Here is a 20,549-nt window from a genome sequence, read left to right on the forward strand (position 1 = left end):
TACTTTACCTATCTTACACGTAGTAAACCTTCAGGTTTTGTGCATGCCAGGTCCTCGGGACTTCAAAAACTTCCATAGTTTCCAGCTTGTAGGTTCCTCTACCCTGAACGCTCTTGACTCTGTACGACCCTTCCCAATTCGGGGCAAGCTTTCCTTTCTGTCCAACACCAGAAGCCTCTATTTTTCTCAAGACTAGATCTCCTTGTTTAAAAAATCTCTCTTTAACCCTTAGGTTGTAATAGAATGAAGCCTTTTTCTGATATTCTACTATCTTTGCATGTGCCTCATCTCGCACTTCATCAATTAGATCCAGGGCTAACCTCTGCCCTTCCTTATTTTCTACAGCATTGAAAGTCTGAATCCTTGGAGAGGAATGCGATATCTCCACGGGAACTACTGCTTCTGCCCCATATGCCAACATGAAAGGAGTTGCTCCTATCGTGACTCTACAGGTAGTCCTATAGGCCCATAATATTGGAAGTATCTCATCCACCCAATTATTTCTTGACTTCTCGATCCTCTTTTTTAGTCCATCCAGGATTATCCGATTTGCTACCTCTGCTTGCCCATTGGCTTGCGGGTGAGCCACATAGGTGAATCGTAACTCAATTTCATTTTCTTCACAATACTTCTTGAATTCCTCATTGTTGAATTGTGTTCCATTGTCAGTGACGAGGATACGGGGAATTCCATATCGGCACATAATGTTTTCCCACAGGAATTGTGCAACCTGCTTAGTTGTGATTTTGGCCAAGGGTTTGGCTTCGATCCACTTGGTGAAATAATCAATGGCTACAATCAGAAATTTCCTTTGTGCCGTGGCCATAGGAAAAGGCCCTAGAATATCCATCCCCCACATGGCAAAGGGAATAGGCGAGTTGATAGAGGTCAGCATCTCGGGGGGTTGTCTAACAACTGGTGCATGCTTCTGACAGCGATCACACTTCTTCACATATTCTTTGGCATCAGCCATCATTTCTGGCCAATAGAAGCCTAAACGAGTTATCTTATGAGCCAAGGCCCTGCCCCCCAAGTGTTGTCCACAAATACCTTCATGCACTTCTTCAAGAGCCAAGCGTGCCTCATCGGGCCTGAGACACCTCAAGTAGGGAACCACGAAAGATCTTTTGTAAAGAATCCCATCTATCAAAGAGTACCTTAGTGCCCGAACAGTTAACTTCCGTGCTTCAGTTGCATCACTTGGCAACCAACCGGTCTGAATGTGAGCCTTGATGGGATCAATCCATGACGTCCCCAAGCCTATGGGAGCCAGCAGCTTAACATCTATGCTTCGTGTCTTCAAAACACGGAAGTACACACTTCCTGAACTTTCTTCAATCTCAGACGAAGCGAACTTTGATAGCGCATCTGCCTTAACATTTTCTTCCCTTGGAATGTGTTCAACATGGCACTCATTAAATTGGGTCATCACAGCCCTTACTAGGCGGACATACTTAGCCATCGTATCATCCCTTGCCTCAAATTCTCCTTTTACCTGGGATATGATCAGCTTCGAGTCTCCACGGATCTTTAAGTTTTTGACTCTAAGTGTCCAAGCTAGACCAAGGCCAGCTATCAGGGCTTCATACTCTGCCTCATTGTTTGTGGTTGGAAAATCTAGCTTCATAGCATACTCAATTAAGAACCCATCAGGGCTTTGCAAAACCAACCCTGCTCCACTGGAATTTGTTTTTGATGCTCCATCAAAATAGAGAACCCAATATTCTTTCTCCTTGTCATTCTTCTCCCTGTCCCCATTGTCGACTCCTTTGTTTTTGATGCTCCATCAAAATAGAGAACCCAATATTCTTTCTCCTTGTCATTCTTCTCCCTGTCCCCATTGTCGACTCCCTTGTCTTGAGGTATGGTATCTTCCTGCCCCCCGACTTCTTGGTTGGGTATGGTACATTCCACCACGAAGTCAGCTAGTGCCTGGGCTTTTATAGCCGTACGTGGCTTATACTTGAGATCAAACTCTCCCAACTCTATTGCCCACTTAATCAGTCTCCCACTTGCCTTGGGACTGTGAATAATATTTCTCAGTGGCTGATTTGTTAGCACTTCAATCTGGTGAGCTTGAAAATAAGGACGCAGCTTTCTTGAAGCCATTACCAAGGCTAAAGCGAATTTCTCTATAGTTGAATAATTCAACTCAGCACCATGCAAAATTTTGCTGACATAGTATACGGGTTTCTGGACTTTCAGTTCTTCCTTAACCAACACCGCGCTCAAGGCGCTCTCTGAAACAACCAAGTACAAGAATAAAATTTCACTCAGAACTGGCTTGGCCAACAACGGGGCCTGGGCCATATACTTCTTTAACTCTTCAAATGCCTTCTGGTTTTCCTCATTCCATACAAAGTCTTTGATGCTCTTTAGCGATTTGAAGAATGACAAACACTTTTCCCCCGACTTGGAGATGAATCGTCTTAGCGCAGCAACCCTTCCTGTAAGCTTCTGAACATCCTTAACAGTTTTTGGTGGTTCCATGTCCAGGATCGCCTTTATCTTATCCGGGTTAGCCTCAATTCCCCTCTTTGAGACCATCAGTCCCAAGAATTTCCAGATCCTACTCCGAAAGCACACTTCGTCGGATTCAACATCATCTTGTGGTACCTCAGGACCTCAAAAGCTTCCCTTAAATGGGCTATATGATCAGTCTTTACTAGACTCTTGACTAACATGTCATCAACATAGACTTCCATAGTCTTACCAATAAGATCCTTAAAAATTCTATTCACCAACCTTTGATAGGTGGCTCCTGCATTCTTGAGACCAAACGCCATAACAAGATAATAATAAACACCAAAGTCAGTGATAAATGATACCTTTAGAATGTCATCCTTATGCATTTTGATCTGGTTGTATCCGCTAAACCCATCCATGAAACTCAGCATCTCATGTCCAGCGGTGGCATCAATCAAAGTATCAATTCTAGGCAGCGGAAAACAGTCTTTGGGGCATGCATCATTCAGATCGGTGAAGTCTATACACATCCTCCACTTTCCATTAGCCTTCTTCACCATTACAGGGTTTGCTAACCACTCCGGAAATTGAATCTCCTCAATAAAACCAGCCTCTAAGAGCTTTTCCACTTCCTGCTTTATAGCCTCTTGTCTTTCCGGGGCAAAATTTATTTTCTTTTGTTTCACTGTCTTCCGGCTTGGATCTACATTTAGCTTGTGAGTAATTAACTCCGGGTCTATGCCTGGCATATCAGCTGCTGACCATGCAAACACATCACTATTTTCTTGCAAAAATTTCACTAACTTCCCTCTAAGGGGCTCCTCTAATGTGGCTCCAATGAAAGTCGTCCTCTCAGGATTCTCGGGGTCTAAAGTGTAACACCCCCAGATCCGGGGTCGGGGATCCGGGTCATCACGGTCTTTCTCTCCACAATATCACTTCACTTAATTAATAATAATAACCTTATGCTGTGACCCCACACTAACACACACCACAACCCGTTATAGTCTCAGAGATGAAATTTAAATAAGTACAAGTCTTTGAATCCACAATTTAAAAGTTATTACAACCCAAAATGATTACTTGATAAATTTACAGTTAATTGCCATTATCTGCCACAAGTTATAATAATACATAATTTGATTCTCAAAATAGAATGCCTGATCTACCAATGGATCTACCTCTGCAGCTATAGCAGCCACAACATCATCGGGAAGACGCGGGACGCTTCCCACGCGCTTGCGCTGGGTCTGCTGGAGTCTAGCCATCTTTCCTAACTGTTGTTGTGTGATGAAGAAATAAAGCAAGAGTGAGCCTTACAGCTCGCAAGTTAATATATAGTGATAACAATAATACAAGTATCTAAATGGATACTTAGTAGAATTCTTTATCATGAGTAAGGTAATTACTTACTGGATATAAGTTTTAAAAGAAGATGAAGTTACCAATTACTTCACTATACTTATACCATTTTTTTAGAAATCTACTTGAACTACTACTGTTCGAAGTATAATAAGATTCACGAGGTCATCCCATAGATGAGACCACAAATAAAACTTGAAAATATTTGATCTTTGAAATATTTTGAAAAGAAATGAAGTTACGAGATACTTCATTCAATGGATACACCAATAAAAATGTTTGACCCTGTCAATGCTTCGGCAACCACCCATTAGTAGCCTTTCGATCGAAATGCTACGGGTAGTGTTGCAGAATTATCCAAATGGATGATGAACTCATTACGGGAGTTTGCCGTGCCAGGAAGACCACTTACGATGATCAGTCGTAGTAGTACAACCCCACCATTTTCTACATGTAGAGGAGAACCTGTCGGATTTACTTGTCAACCGAACACTGAACTCCTAAGGAATGGACCACCTTAGCGGAACTTCCAGGCCATTTGGGCCAATATAATAAGGCTGGGCCGGTGCCACTCGACCACTTACGCCACTCCTAGTTCAGATGAAATCCATGACTCTGAAACGTAAAGCTCGTTCCCCCTTTCCCCAAGTAGAACTTGTTGATACGGCTCCACCAAGAAGTCGTATCTAGTTGGAAAGGAAAACTCACCGATATTTCCCAGGCGATGCCTGTTAATGGATTAACTTGTTCCAAGAATTTTACTTCCCGAGTGTTGGGTAAGTAATCGATTCATTTAACAAAACAGCAACCTTGTTGCGAATATAAAACACACCACAGAGACGGATCCCTCAGGTTTTGAGCGAGTATTTAAATCCCCTTCGAAAGGAGGATCTTAAATATAAAAATGAGTTTTGGGATCCGCTCTAACTTTTAAAAATCATTTTGAAGACTCGCAAAACATTTTTAAGAATGTTTGGAGTGATGCTGATTTAACAAAATAAATCAGTCTCAATATATTAGAAAATATCTGAATATTATTATTTAAATAATATCTCCATAAAGTATAATCTTTATAAAAATAATTCAAGTAGAAGTTTTGAAACTTATACTTGAAATGAATATTAAATATCCAAAGATATACCTATACGAAAGTACTATCTTTATTTGAATAATCAAAAGTGAGTTTGATTATCGACACCTTATTCTTTAATAAAATAAAGAATATATCTCAGCAAATAATCGGAGTCATAGATCCTCAAATAAATATTCAAATAATATTCAATAAATAAAATAAGCTGAGTCATAAGCCCTCGAATGAATATTCGAAATAATATTCAATAAATAAATAAGCTGAGTCATAAGCCCTCGAATGAATATTCGAAATAATATTCATTAAATAATAAGCTGAGTCATAATACCTCGAATGAATATTATAAATAATATTCATTAAATAAAATAAAGGAGCCATACATCCTCAAATGAATATCCAAGTAATATTCAATAAATAATATAAAGGAGTCATAAGTCCTCGAATGAATATTCAAGATAATATTCATTAATAAAATAAATTTATCGAATAAACCTTATTTGATTAATAGTTTTGAAAACTATAACCATATATATATATATAAATAAATATATATATAAAATCTACTCGGGATCCTCGACTCCCGGTTTTAGAAAATGTTTTCACCTTTGGGTCCCTATACTAAGGGTATATGCAAATTACCGCTATTCTCTAGCATAGGTATTATCAACTGAACCAACAGATATATATGGCAAGAATACGAAACAGGCATGCATATATATACCATATCAGCATGCTTCAATATATTGCAACATTTGCTAATTAACCAACATGCATCTATCGCAAGATAATGCAAATACATATATTCATCACAACAACAGTTATAACGGGTAGAAAACTTGCATGAGCGACTGGGGGTTACGAATGGCTCGGGACGAGTCTGGTAACCTATAAACAACAAGTAAGTTGGAATTAAACCAAAGTCACTTGTAATCTGTTCTTTAACTAACTTAGACTCTAACGCTTGTTTTGCGCTTACTGATTCGCTTAAGTCACTCGGGTACCCTCGGCTCCACCATTTTTAATAATTTAACCTTTACGAGTTTTAAAGCGATTCCTTCGCGAATGTCTTACCAACTGCCTAACACACTTACCATAAATGTTTCATACATTAATTAACCCTTTTTGGTCTTTAACCTATGTTTCAAAGTAAGGCGAGGGGAAAAGTTTCGTTCGCGAAACGCCGTTACTTGAAACGGTCGTTTCTCCTAAACCGTGCATCGGAATCGAACGAACTACATATCAAAACGAAGCTCGTAACATGAGCTATCTAAACATGGCAATGGTCATAATCTAGCAGGGGGTTATTGGGTCCTAATGTTATGCACAAAAACAGTCTAAAGAAAATCGGACGTTACGACGGCTATATTTACGCGATTTCCCAATTTTAAACCATTCAAAACCAACCCAATTCAACCTCAAATCCAACATACAACCAACATCCATCCTTATCACATCATAACAACCCCAACCAATTCAATTTTAACATTCATACTTATGCCTAAGCTTAACTTTAACCATTCTTAAGTTCTTTTAATCAAAACAACAACATTTACCATTCCAATTCAATACCATTTCAAATCCCAAACTCTAAATCACAACATCAAGCTACAATATCACCCTACTAATCAAAATCATCTTATAATACATAGGAATCTAGGGTTTGGAGATGATATACCTTCCTTGAAGTGGTGGGAGGAGCTAGGAAGCCTTAAGAAGCTTTGAGAAGTCTTAGGAATGCTTGGATCTTCAAGGAAAACAAGAAAAATTTCAAGTTAAAAACTTGAAAACACTATTCATAGTCTTCTTCTTTGATTAAATGAAGAAGATGGAGAAGGAATTGATGGCTTAAACTCATGATATAGCCCTAACTAAGCATGAAGATGATTAGGGAATTAACTCACCAATTTAGGAAGCTTGGATCTTTGATTTTTGAATTTCCTTGCCTTTTGAATAGTAAAAAGCCGAGAGAAAAGATGAACCATGCCTTGGTTGCTTTTTCATTTTGATGAAAAATGATTTTGCTTGGCTTGGTTGGCTTGTTTTTGTGTTTGATTTAGTTAATTACCTTGTTGCCCTTGAGTTTGTGTGGTTCTCATTCAACCACACCTCCTTCCTTCCCATGTCATGCTTGTGTCATGTTGTGATGTCATCCTTCCCTCTTTGTCCTCCTCTCATTGGTTGGGTGACATCACTCACTCTAATCCCTTTGATTAACTTCCTAATTGTTTTCCTAATGACCGCTGATCTGTTATACGGTTCGCTTAACTTTCATTCTCGTTTATCATTTGAGGGATCATACCCGGGATCTTATTACTTAGGTTCCCTTAATCTTTCTCAATATATTGTATTCCTTTTATGATCCTCTCTTATAATCCTTTAATTTAAATCCTTTTTATCCTGTTATCTTATACTCAATTCTTTCCGTATCTATTGGATTTCCAGGAAAAATCAAAGTGTTCGGAATTGGATTCTGACGATCTTTACATACACTTATATACCACATAGAGTACTAATAATATCCCATAAGATCAATAACAGAACCCCTACATAGCGTGGCATGAAAATTTTTCTCATTCAGCAAAAACACTATTCATAAGGGTTTCAAAAATTTTCCAAAAATTGGGGTTATTTCAGTCTCCCCTCCTTAAAAGGATTCCGTCCCGGAATCAGATAGAAAACAGTTGGGGATGCTTTTCTAGCATTGTGCCTTCTAACTCTCTAGTCAATTTTTCCCCATTGTGGTCCTACCACCAACTCTGCCTAGTTTGATAATCCTTCTCCTAAGCACTTGTTCCTTTTCACTCTATAACCCTTCCTGGTTGCTCCATCTAGGTTACGTCGGGTTGCATATCTATGCGCTCATATGCCTCTATTTATCTGGCATCTGAATTACACTTTCTTAACATTGATACGTGAAACACGTTACGACCTGCTACATGTTGGGGGTTAGGGCTAGCTCATATGCTAACTTCCCAAACGTCTTAATATATCCAAGGGTCTAACAATTCGTGGACTTAGCTTCCCTTTCTTTCCGAATCTCATCCTTCCTTTCCAAGGGAATACCTATAACAACACTAGGTCCCCCACTTCCTATTCCTTGTCCTTTCGTGTCAAATCAACATACTTCGTGTTCCCATCTTGGGCTACTACCAGCCGTCCTCTGATTAAAATCTATTATATCCTTGATCCTTTGGACTACTGCAGGTCCGAGCATCTTGCGCTCTACAACTTCATCCTAACATAAGGGAGATCAACATTGTCTTCCCTCAAGGATCTCATAAGGCGATATCTCAATACTGACATATGATCTATTATCGTAAGAAAACTCAATCCGTGTTAAGTGATCATTCCAAATTCTTTCAAGTCTATTGCACAGACTCTCATTATAGCTTTTAACATTAGAGCTTTTGCTTCTCAATACCCATTCTTTTCCAGTTCGTAATCGCTACTACCTTCCGTTCCTAATATTATACTGGTTATACTTTTGCTCGTTAGCGTTCTATAACCTTTTAATAACCATGCCAACCTTAGTATCACGAATGTGTTTCCATTCCGAATACTACCACAACTTTATTACTCCTTTTTCAGCTGTTTCTATTTTCGAAAGCTTAATCCTTCATATAGAAGTAAAAGAATTTATTGAGAGATCACTATGATCATGCACACTTGTTATATCGCATAGTTAGTACAGAAGGTGGCCAGCCTTTAGTACTTGACAAGCAATTAAACAATAGATGGTATCCTACTAGGCTTCTATCACACAGATAGATAGTCATTCGGCAATACCTCCCCTTTCTGGAAGGGTTGTTCTTCTCAGCTTACATGAAATGAAAAGAAGAGAAAAGAACGAATTGAAGAGAATTGTATATATAAAAAAATATACTGCCACAAAATATCTGGCTTGGAACCTACCTCTGAACTATAGAGGTTTGTCATAGGAGAATAAAACATATATGTATTTATATCAACATCAAGTATTATAGCATCGCATTTCACATGCCTAAATATTTTCGCCATTCCGTCCATCATTCTATGGACCCATGCTCTTCCTCGAGCTTATACACAATCACCTTTGAAACTCCCTCGATATCGAAAATCGAATCTGGGATCTCATTCTAGACCTCATCGTTACTAGAATCCATTTCTATACCGCAACCTTCTTCGTATGGGTAATACTACTCTTTATCGATAAGAAGGAATAAATATATCATAGGTAGATAATCGACTTAATTAGTCTATCAATGATAACTTATACACCACCATGACCCGATTAGTGGTACTTACTCTCAACATCCATTCCAATACAACTCTCATGGTTGCAAGTAATCAGCTCATTACTCTCGGAATCATTCCTGCATTACTATGGCCCACCGTTGACCTACTGTAGTCATTCGTTTTCCATGAAGTCTTAATAGCTAACCATACGGAGTCCATTCATATCATATCGAATTCTTCTAAGGAGGTAACATGATCACCGTTCTTGATTCATGAAGAACACTCCTGATCCTGACGTACATTCATGACGTAAAGCAGATAAAATTGCAGAAGAGTTTCAATGAAAGCAATGATAGCAGGTTAATACCATTCTTAATCATATGCCTTCAATAGAAGACTTAACTCAAAGGTTTTTTTAGTCCTTTTTTTTTTTGAAACATGGTCCAGGCTCATTCTCAAGATAGTATCTCCTGAGATAGATAGCCCGCTCATGGCGATTACACGAATTAAACCTTTACCAACTACTATTACGGTTGGGTATTGCACAGTCATCAGAAGGAATGTCAATCTTCCAAACCATAATACAACCTTCATAGCTTTAACCATCATCACTGTATTCCTTTGGCACAAGCGCCTATAATTATCCTCTTACATTTAAAGTGTCGGCTGCCTTTTTGGCCTTTCCTGATAGTAAATTTTCCTTACAGTCAATGTCGTCTTAACCACTTTCACTAATTTTCTACCCTATTTCCGATCACTGCTTGAGTGAAGATGTTTTCCTTAAAATCAGATGAGTAAAAAAAAATCACCATTTTTCCATAAGTTATCCCCTCAGTCTTTAGAGGTTAATCACTGTCATGACTGACTCTTAATCATACTTAGAACATCTTTTATCCTGGGCCCTAATTGCCCTGAACAATTTCGACCTTTACTGGTTCGATTCATACTTTCTCGTGGTTCAACACGTGCCCCACTTGGCATCATTATAATTACGTCATATTTCCTTTATCCACATTTCTATTCTTGAGAATTTTGAATATTACCTTTTTCCTTATAAAACCTCTAAGGTTATCCTTCAATCGTTCCTCCTGTATTCCCTAGATACAGGGCATATCACAATACCATTTACTAATAGTAGAACCATTGTCTATATACTTCTGAAAAATTTCTCCACTGATTCTTAAAGGTTGTTGTTACCTTAACCCTTTCCCAATCATACTGTCAAAACTCATACTGTCCCTATTAAGGGTGACATGCCAACCTTTATGCAGTCCCCTAGGATTCATTTTAAGTTACCAATGTTCTATCCTTAATTCCACCTTTAAAAGGTACCTGCATCCTTCCATGGATAAATCAAGTCATATATCCTTGATAGATTATCTTATTCAACATTCCCCACCTCGATAGTCTATACCTAACTTCATAATAGCATCCTTATTCAAATTGAGGTCAATCCATATGGCCTCCAAAAGATAACAATGGTCATCCGCTTTTCTTTCCTGATTTGGTAATGATAACATGGATGTTCTGGAAGATATTGGTCATGTTCAACATGAACTTCTTCTTAATAATTCCTTATTTACTTTTGTTGTTTATCTCAACAGTCACCTCAATGTTGGGATATCTTTCATACCTGGCGTCTCCCTTTCTGGGTATCATGCCACCGGTCTTACACTTCACATTCTTGAAGGTCACTTCCTTCATCCAATTTTTCCTAATTTCTTACTTCCTTGTCTCCTCAGTCTATCCGCGTCTCATTATTTATCCTTCGAACTGTTTCAAGGTTTCCTCGAATCCTCCCAACTTAAAGGGGGTACAATATATGTATCTCTTATGCCTTCAACCATCAATTTTAACTCATGGTGGATCATCATCATCCTGACGATTACATACTTTTCTATTTCTATTGCTATGAGTCTTTAGGGTTTCCTCATACCCAACTCCCTTATCATTCCTCAAACTCTATTGCCTTTATATTCCTTTCCACTTCAGTTTCTTTTTATTTTCCTTTCTCTTATCATTATTTCACAAACCAATCACAATATAAGCATTGATTTCAAACATCCCGTCATTCTGGATTCGTGTCCTCAAAACGAATCTTGACAACTTTTACACTTTAGATTCATAATTCATCATACTCGTCCACTTTTGTTCTAGCTCCAAAGCTTTTACACTATCTCCTTATCTTTGGGAATTACTTTCCCGAAAACAATTGACTGAACTTAAATCAGTTTATTCTAACCTCTGGCTCCGTGCCTTTCTTGGTCTTTCACCAGCGGGTGGCCTCTCTCTTAGGAGGGTAAGTGACAAAAACAATCTTTTGTGATTCGTCAATCCTTTAGAATCTCTAATGATTCCTATATTTCCTTTAGCCAGGCTCTTGCCTCCACTAGGTCAGCTTGTTCCTTGGAACTCTGAGAGCTTAGTGACTTAAAGAACCTGAAAGAATTTCTCACCGCATTGTTTCCTCAGGGTGGTGGTTGGGGATAATAGTCTAAGTTCTGTCTAGACAGGTCCATGAATTGCCGTATAGGAGTACCATCTCGGGTCTCCTTTCCTTACTCGACTTTCTGTTTCCTTAGTATGAAATGTTTCAACCTTCTCCCATAATCGGGGTTATCTTATACATTAAAAACCCTGTTTTCCACTCTATTATGTTATGGGTTCTTTCTTTCTTGATGGCAACCTCCCTGACTATCACATTCTGGGTTTGCCCTAAATCCTATTCCTCAAACTATGGCTCTCATCTAAGTTCTCATCCTTAAGCTCTTGAACTTTCGGAACCCAAATTCTATAGGAATACCTCATTATTCCCTTATCATCTTTCCCGGTATTAATCTTTTATCTAATTGTTGGCTTTCTGCCTTCATTCATCACCTTTTTCTGGCACAATATGCTCTTTTCCAATAATTCGGTCTCTATTGCAATCTCAAACAGCTTTTCGGTACCGGCTCCGGTTACCTTCACTTCTATTTCCATTTTCTCAAAATCTCTTATAAACTATCCCAAAGATATTATCATCTTGGGTCTCTCCTTTTTACTAAGGGCATCAGCCACCACATTGGCTTTCCCCGAATGATAAAGAATCTCCCAATCATAATTCTTGATTAGCTCTAACCGCCTCCTCTGGCATATGTTGAGCTCTTTCTACGTAAAAATATACTAGAGCTCCTATGGTTTGTGTAAATCTTGCACTTCTCTCCATACAAGTAGTGCCTCCAATCTTTAGGGAAAAACTATTGCCACGAGCCTAAGCTCATGGGCGGGGATATTGAATTTCATATTACCTTAATTGTCTTGACATGTACGCGATTTCCTTACCGTGCTGCATAAGCACGCACCCTAAGCCCTTGTGCGAAGCGTCACTACACTTCACAAAATCTCCTTTTCCATCCGGCAACGCCAGCATAGGGGCCATCACCAACCTCTGCTTTAGTTCTTGAAAGTTGTTCTCGCATTTCTCTGTCCATTCGAACTTCTCAGTCTTACGAGTAAGCCGCGTTAAAGGGGCTACTATCTTTACAAACTTGAACGAACCTCCGGTAGTCGACCTAACCATGGTCATCAATTCATCAGTGGTCCTTTATCCAATCTTGTCAGGATCCTCCATGGGATCCTCCTCAACAACTATCCCTTCTAGGACAACATCCTCAACCGCTACATCCTCAATATCAACATCATCCGATCCTGCATTAGGACACTCTATCGGATCCACAATCCGATCTCCAATTAGTAATAAAACATCATCGCGCTGTTGCTCCTCAACCTCAGGGTTCGGAGTCCCGCTACCATATATGATAACGAACTACTCTTCTATCACGATATTTATAAGGGTTCCCATAAGGGTTTTAACTATCAGTATTACGTTAGGTAGCCCGACTATGAACTTGGCAAGAGTTCTTATTATCTTAGTTATTATCTTAACGTCACATCATCTCTGAGGTTTATAACGCTTAGCTCTGATACCACTTCTGTAACACCCCCAAATCCGGGGTCGGGGATCCGGGTCATCACGGTCTTTCTCTCCACAATATCACTTCACTTAATTAATAATAATAACCTTATGCTGTGACCCCACACTAACACACACCACAACCCGTTATAGTCTCAGAGATGAAATTTAAAGAAGTACAAGTCTTTGAATCCATAATTTAAAAGTTATTACAACCCAAAATGATTACTTGATAAATTTACAGTTAATTGCCATTATCTGCCACAAGTTATAATTATACATAATTTGATTCTCAAAATAGAATGCCTGATCTACCAATGGATCTACCTCTGCAGCTATAGCAGCCACAACATCATCGGGAAGACGCGGGACGCTTCCCACGCGCTTGCACTGGGTCTGCCGGAGTCTGGCCATCTTTCCTAACTGTTGTTGTGTGATGAAGAAATAAAGCAAGAGTGAGCCTTACAGCTCGCAAGATAATATATAGTGATAACAATAATACAAGTATATAAATGGATACTTACTAGAATTCTTTATCATGAGTAAGGTAATTACTTACTGGATATAAGTTTTAAAAGAAGATGAAGTTACCAATTACTTCACTATACTTATACCATTTTTTTTAGAAATCTACTTGAACTACTACTGTTCGAAGTATAATAAGATTCACGAGGTCATCCCATAGATGAGACCACAAATAAAACTTGAAAATATTTGATCTTTGAAATATTTTGAAAAGAAATGAAGTTACGAGATACTTCATTCAATGGATACACCAATAAAAATGTTTGACCCTGTCAATGCTTCGGCAACCACCCATTAGTAGCCTTTCGATCGAAATGCTACGGGTAGTGTTGCAGAATTATCCAAATGGATGATGAACTCATTACGGGAGTTTGCCGTGCCAGGAAGACCACTTACGATGATCAGTCGTAGTAGTACAACCCCACCATTTTCTACATGTAGAGGAGAACCTGTCGGATTTACTTGTCAACCGAACACTGAACTCCTAAGGAATGGACCGCCTTAGCGGAACTTCCAGGCCATTTGGGCCAATATAATAAGGCTGGGCCGGCGCCACTCGACCACTTACGCCACTCCTAGTTCAGATGAAATCCATGACTCTGAAACGTAAAGCTCGTTCCCCCTTTCCCCAAGTAGAACTTGTTGATACGGCTCCACCAAGAAGTCGTATCTAGTTGGAAAGGAAAACTCACCGATATTTCCCAGGCGATGCCTGTTAATGGATTAACTTGTTCCAAGAATTTTACTTCCCGAGTGTTGGGTAAGTAATCGATTCATTTAACAAAACAGCAACCTTGTTGCGAATATAAAACACACCACAGAGCCGGATCCCTCAGGTTTTGAGTGAGTATTTAAATCTCCTTCGAAAGGAGGATCTTAAATATAAAAATGAGTTTTGGGATCCGCTCTAACTTTTAAAAATCATTTTGAAGACTCGCAAAACATTTTTAAGAATGTTTGGAGTGATGCTGATTTAATAAAATAAATCAGTCTCAATATATTAGAAAATATCTGAATATTATTATTTAAATAATATTTCCATAAAGAATAATCTTTATAAAAATAATTGAAGTAGAAGTTTTGAAACTTATACTTGAAATGAATATTAAATATCCAAAGATATACCTATACGAAAGTACTATCTTTATTTGAATAATCAAAAGTGAGTTTGATTATCGACACCTTATTCTTTAATAAAATAAAGAATATATCTCAGCAAATAATCGGAGTCATAGATCCTCAAATAAATATTCAAATAATATTCAATAAATAAAATAAGCTGAGTCATAAGCCCTCGAATGAATATTCGAAATAATATTCAATAAATAAATAAGCTGAGTCATAAGCCCTCGAATGAATATTCGAAATAATATTCATTAAATAATAAGCTGAGTCATAATACCTCAAATGAATATTATAAATAATATTCATTAAATAAAATAAAGGAGTCATACATCCTCAAATGAATATCCAAGTAATATTCAATAAATAATATAAAGGAGTCATAAGTCCTCGAATGAATATTCAAGATAATATTCATTAATAAAATAAAGTTATCGAATAAACCTTATTCGATTAATAGTTTTGAAAACTATAACCATATATATATATATAATAAATATATATATAAAATCTACTCGGGATCCTCGACTCCCGGTTTTAGAAAATATTTTCACCTTTGGGTCCCTATACTAAGGGTATATGCAAATTACCGCTATTCTCTAGCATAGGTATTATCAACTGAACCAACAGATATATATGGCAAGAATACGAAACAGGCATGCATATATATACCATATCAGCATGCTTCAATATATTGCAACATTTGCTAATTAACCAACATGCATCTATCGCAAGATAATGCAAATACATATATTCATCACAACAACAGTTATAACGGGTAGAAAACTTGCCTGAGCGACTGGGGGTTACGAATGGCTCGGGACGAGTCTGGTAACCTATAAACAACAAGTAAGTTGGAATTAAACCAAAGTCACTTGTAATCTATTCTTTAACTAACTTAGACTCTAACGCTTGTTTTGCGCTTACTGATTCGCTTAAGTCACTCGGGTACCCTCGGCTCCACCATTTTTAATAATTTAACCTTTACGAGTTTTAAAGCGATTCCTTCGCGAGTGTCTTACCAACTGCCTAACACACTTACCATAAATGTTTCATACATTAATTAACCCTTTTTGGTCTTTAACCTATGTTTCAAAGTAAGGCGAGGGGAAAAGTTTCGTTCGCGAAACGCCGTTACTTGAAACGGTCGTTTCTCCTAAACCATGCATCGGAATCGAACGAACTACATATCAAAATGAAGCTCGTAACATGAGCTATCTAAACATGGAAATGGTCATAATCTAGCAGGGGGTTCTCGGGTCCTAATGTTATGCACAAAAACAGTCTAAAGAAAATCGGACGTTACGACGGCTATGTTTACGCGATTTCCCAATTTTAAACCATTCAAAACCAACCCAATTCAACCTCAAATCCAACATACAACCAACATCCATCCTTATCACATCATAACAACCCCAACCAATTCAATTTTAACATTCATACTTATGCCTAAGCTTAACTTTAACCATTCTTAAGTTCTTTTAATCAAAACAACAACATTTACCATTCCAATTCAATACCATTTCAAATCCCAAACTCTAAATCACAACATCAAGCTAAAATATCACCCTACTAATCAAAATCATCTTATAATACATAGGAATCTAGGGTTTGGAGATGATATACCTTCCTTGAAGTGGTGGGAGGAGCTAGGAAGCCTTAAGAAGCTTTGAGAAGTCTTAGGAATGCTTGGATCTTCAAGGAAAACAAGAAAAATTTCAAGTTAAAAACTTGAAAACACTATTCATAGTCTTCTTCTTTGATTAAATGAAGAAGATGGAGAAGGAATTGATGGCTGAAACTCATGATATAGCCCTAACTAAGCATGAAGATGATTAGGGAATTAACTCACCAATTTAGGAAGCTTGGATCTTTGATTTTTGAATTTTCTTGCCTTTTGAATAGTAAAAAGCCGAGAGCAAAGATGAACCATGCCTTGGTTGCTTTTTGATTTTGATGAAAAATGATTTTGCTTGGCTTGGTTGGCTTGTTTTTGTGTTTGATTTAGTTAATTACCTTGTTGCCCTTGAGTTTGTGTGGTCAACCACACCTCCTTCCTTCCCATGTCATGCTTGTGTCATGTTGTGATGTCATCCTTCCCTCTTTGTCCTCCTCTCATTGGTTGGGTGACATCACTCACTCTAATCCCTTTGATTAACTTCCTAATTGTTTTCCTAATGACCGCTGATCTGTTATACGGTTCGCTTAACTTTCGTTCTCGTTTATTGTTTGAGGGATCATACCCGGGATCTTATTACTTAGGTTCCCTTAACCTTTCTCAATATATTGTATTCCTTTTATGATCCTCTCTTATAATCCTTTAATTTAAATCCTTTTTATCCTGTTACCTTATACTCAATTCTTTCCGTATCTATTGGATTTCCTGGAAAAATCAAAGTGTTCGGAATTGGATTCTGACGATCTTTACATACACTTATATATCACATAGAGTACTAATAATATCCCATAAGATCAATAACAGAACCCTTACATAGCGTGGCATGAAAATTTTTCTCATTCAGCAAAAACACTATTCATAAGGGTTTCAAAAATTTTCCAAAAATTGGGGTTATTACATAAAGGAACCGAAACCAATTCTTCTGCTGGCCTTCCTCTATTCTCATCATTTTCTCGAACATCCATATCTTCAATAGGAAGAACCTGCCCCCCGACTCCATCTGCCCTCAAAGAGGCCACATAACAGCTTCTAGCCATTTTTTGATCTCCTCTCTCTTCTCCAATCCCGTTTCGGGTGGGAAACTTCATGACTGAATGGTAGGAAGAGGGGACAACCTTGAAGGCATGTATCCCTGTTCTCCCCATGATAGCATTATAAGTTGAACTAGCCTTTACCACCACGAAATCCAGCATCTGCGTTGCTTGCCTTGGCTCCGTACCTATGGTGGTTGGCAATTTGATTATCCCTTCCACAGGATATTCTACTCCAGCAAATCCATATATCGGCATGTCGGTTGGTGTTAACTGGGAGTCGTTATACCCCATCCTTAGAAAGGTGTCGTGGAGCAAGATATCCATAGAAGCACCATTATCCACAAGGACCCTCTTAACCGGGCTATTTCCTATTATTGGTGTTATGACCAGCGGGTCGTCATGGGGAAACTTCACACCCTCTAGGTCGGAATCGTCAAAAGCCAATTTTACTTCTGTCCTGGCCCTCTTCGGGGCTTCTCCAACAATGTGCATAACCTCTCTAGTATATGCCTTTCTGGAATTTTTGGACAATCCAGCAGCAGTTGGACCTCCAAAGATCGTGTTTATCACAGGCCCTCGAGGTCTCGGCCCTCCATATATGGTGTTTATAACTGGTCCTCTAGGCTGGGGGTTTCGCCCCTGATCGTCTTGGTCCCTCCTACGATCCTCAAAGTTCTTCCTTCCATTATTATTCCTATCCCCTCCTTCTTCAGTGTATTTGTTCAATCTTCCTTTTCGAATGAGGAACTCAATTTCATCTTTCAATTGCCTACACTCATCGGTGTCATGGCCAACATCTTTGTGAAACCTGCAATACTTGCTCTTATCTAGCTTGGCGGGATCAGCCTTCAAGGGCTTAGGCCAGCGAGCATCTCTGTCTTTCTCAATCTCCATCAAAATCTGACTTCTAGGAGCATTAAGCTTAGCGTATTCAGTGAACTTTTGCCCAGGTCCTCCCTTCTTGGGGGTTGAATCAGGGTTTTATTCGGTTCTAGGATATTTGTCCTTTGCAATATATTCTAAATCAGTTTTTCGCTTCTTGCCTCCAGTGGGCTCACTACTTACTACGGTCTTCCTCATGCTTTCTTCCACCTTGATATACTTCCCTGCCCTCTCTTGGAGTTGCAACATGTTTTCAGGGGGACGTTTGGCCAAGGACATCTTGAAAAACTCATCCCTGGTTCCTTGTTGTAGTGCTATCATGGCTACCTTATCATCAAGGTCCGGGACTTTTAAAGCCTCCTTTGTAAAACAATTCAGGTAATCTCTCAAGGATTCCTTAGCTCCCTGCACAAGACTCATAAGGGATGCTGAACTTTTCTCATGGACTCTTCCACTGATGAATTGCTTAATAAAAGCCTGACTTAATTCTCTGAACGATCCAATAGAATTTGAGGGCAGGCGACTGTACCATCTTTGAGCCATACCCGACAGGGTTTGAGGGAAGGCCCGACACTTTATAGCATCATTCACGGGTTGCAGCAGCAGTGCATTAGAGAATGTCCTAACATGATTAGCGGGGTCTCCCGTGCCATCATAGGCTTTGATAGTGGGCATCTTGAATTTCCTTGAGATATGGGCATTCATTATCTCTTCTGCGAAGGGTGGAGTTGGATCATCAGGATCTCCAAGGGGAAGGAGATTGCTTGGATCAGTTCTTGGGACAGCAGCCCTTCTTCTTACCGGACCATCCAGGTCTATGACAGGAGGAGGATTTCTCCCCCTAAGAGGTATCTGGGGCCTGGTGGCCTGGTGAGCCTCCAAATCACGCCTCAGCCTTTGGATTTCAGCCTCATGAGCCCTGATCCTTTCCTGCACTTCTTGGGGATTCGCCCCTAGGGTGCTTTGGGGGCGTTGCCTTCCATCGGCCATTGGCTCTTTTCCAGGACGCCTCCTTCTCGGGGCCACTTCATCATCCGAAGATTCGGAGTCTCTTTCACTGTAAGGACCAGAAAATTCCCGATCCTCAGGGATAGGACCAAACCTCGTATATAGGGAGGCGACTGCCCTCGTGCTTCGCTTCGCCCAGCATATCCGCTTCCTCCAACCTCAGGGTGAAGGGGCATCCCATAAGGGGGGTTAGTAGTAACAATAGTTGAATATTCATACCCGACGGGTCGAGAATTCACAGGTATATGTACTTGTTGAACTTGAGGATTCGTACCTTGAATAGTCGGGGGAGTTGTCCCTTGTGGCTGAGGATTAGTTGCCCCTGTCTGGGCTTCCCCCTGAGTAGATGCATAAGTTGAATGGGGAGGAACCTCCACGGTCGATGAAATCACCTGGGTTGTCTCTGATGGTGTTCCTTCCTCTAGAGCTCCAATTGTTCTCTGTGTTCTCGCCATGGTTGTTGTTGCGTTTCCCACAGACGGTGCCAAATGTTATGGATAAAAAACTAAGGTTATTATTTGCTGTATTTATTACTAAGATTCGGGAGCTCAAGGCCTTTAATGGCTGCTCTCGTGTTTCGTGGCTCGATCTGCCTTTACGAGATGCCTACGTATCTCTGTGAATTAGAGAATCAAGCCAAAAAATGTAGTTCTGATCTGTGGGGTGAGGCCCCTTATATAGATGTTGGGAGTCCTTGAATTGGACTTGGTATAGGAGACTTGGTGGGCAAGTCTCATAATTAGAATGGACTTTGTAGTCCTAGATAGTAGGAAACTGATTCCTTATCCTTTTAGGTCCCCTTGAGGCTAATCTTTAAGGATTTATATCCTTATCGGGACTCTTCCCAACATCTGATTTTTCCCTTATTAATTAATTACGAAATTAATTAATAATCTGGGCTTTTGGGCCTTTTTTATTCCATCAGGCCTGATCTGGTCCATCAGGCTTAACCTTTCTGGTCTGAGTATGATATATCTTTTTATTGGGCCTAGCAGCCCACAGCTTGTACAATTAATGCAGTATTTAATTATACAAGCATAATTTATTTATCCCTATCAAGTTCATTTCCTTTTTAAGATTTCAGAACCCTCAGCTTCACTTTCCTTCTGAGGAGTTACCTTTTCAGCTGCTACCTCCTTCTGAAAAATTACATTTTTAGCTTCTATCTCTACAGGTTCTGATGTGGGAACCTGTGCCTGCTCATCTTCATCTGAT

Source organism: Apium graveolens, chromosome 7 (genome assembly GCF_009905375.1).
Source record: "Apium graveolens cultivar Ventura chromosome 7, ASM990537v1, whole genome shotgun sequence".
Taxonomy (NCBI): domain Eukaryota; kingdom Viridiplantae; phylum Streptophyta; class Magnoliopsida; order Apiales; family Apiaceae; genus Apium; species Apium graveolens.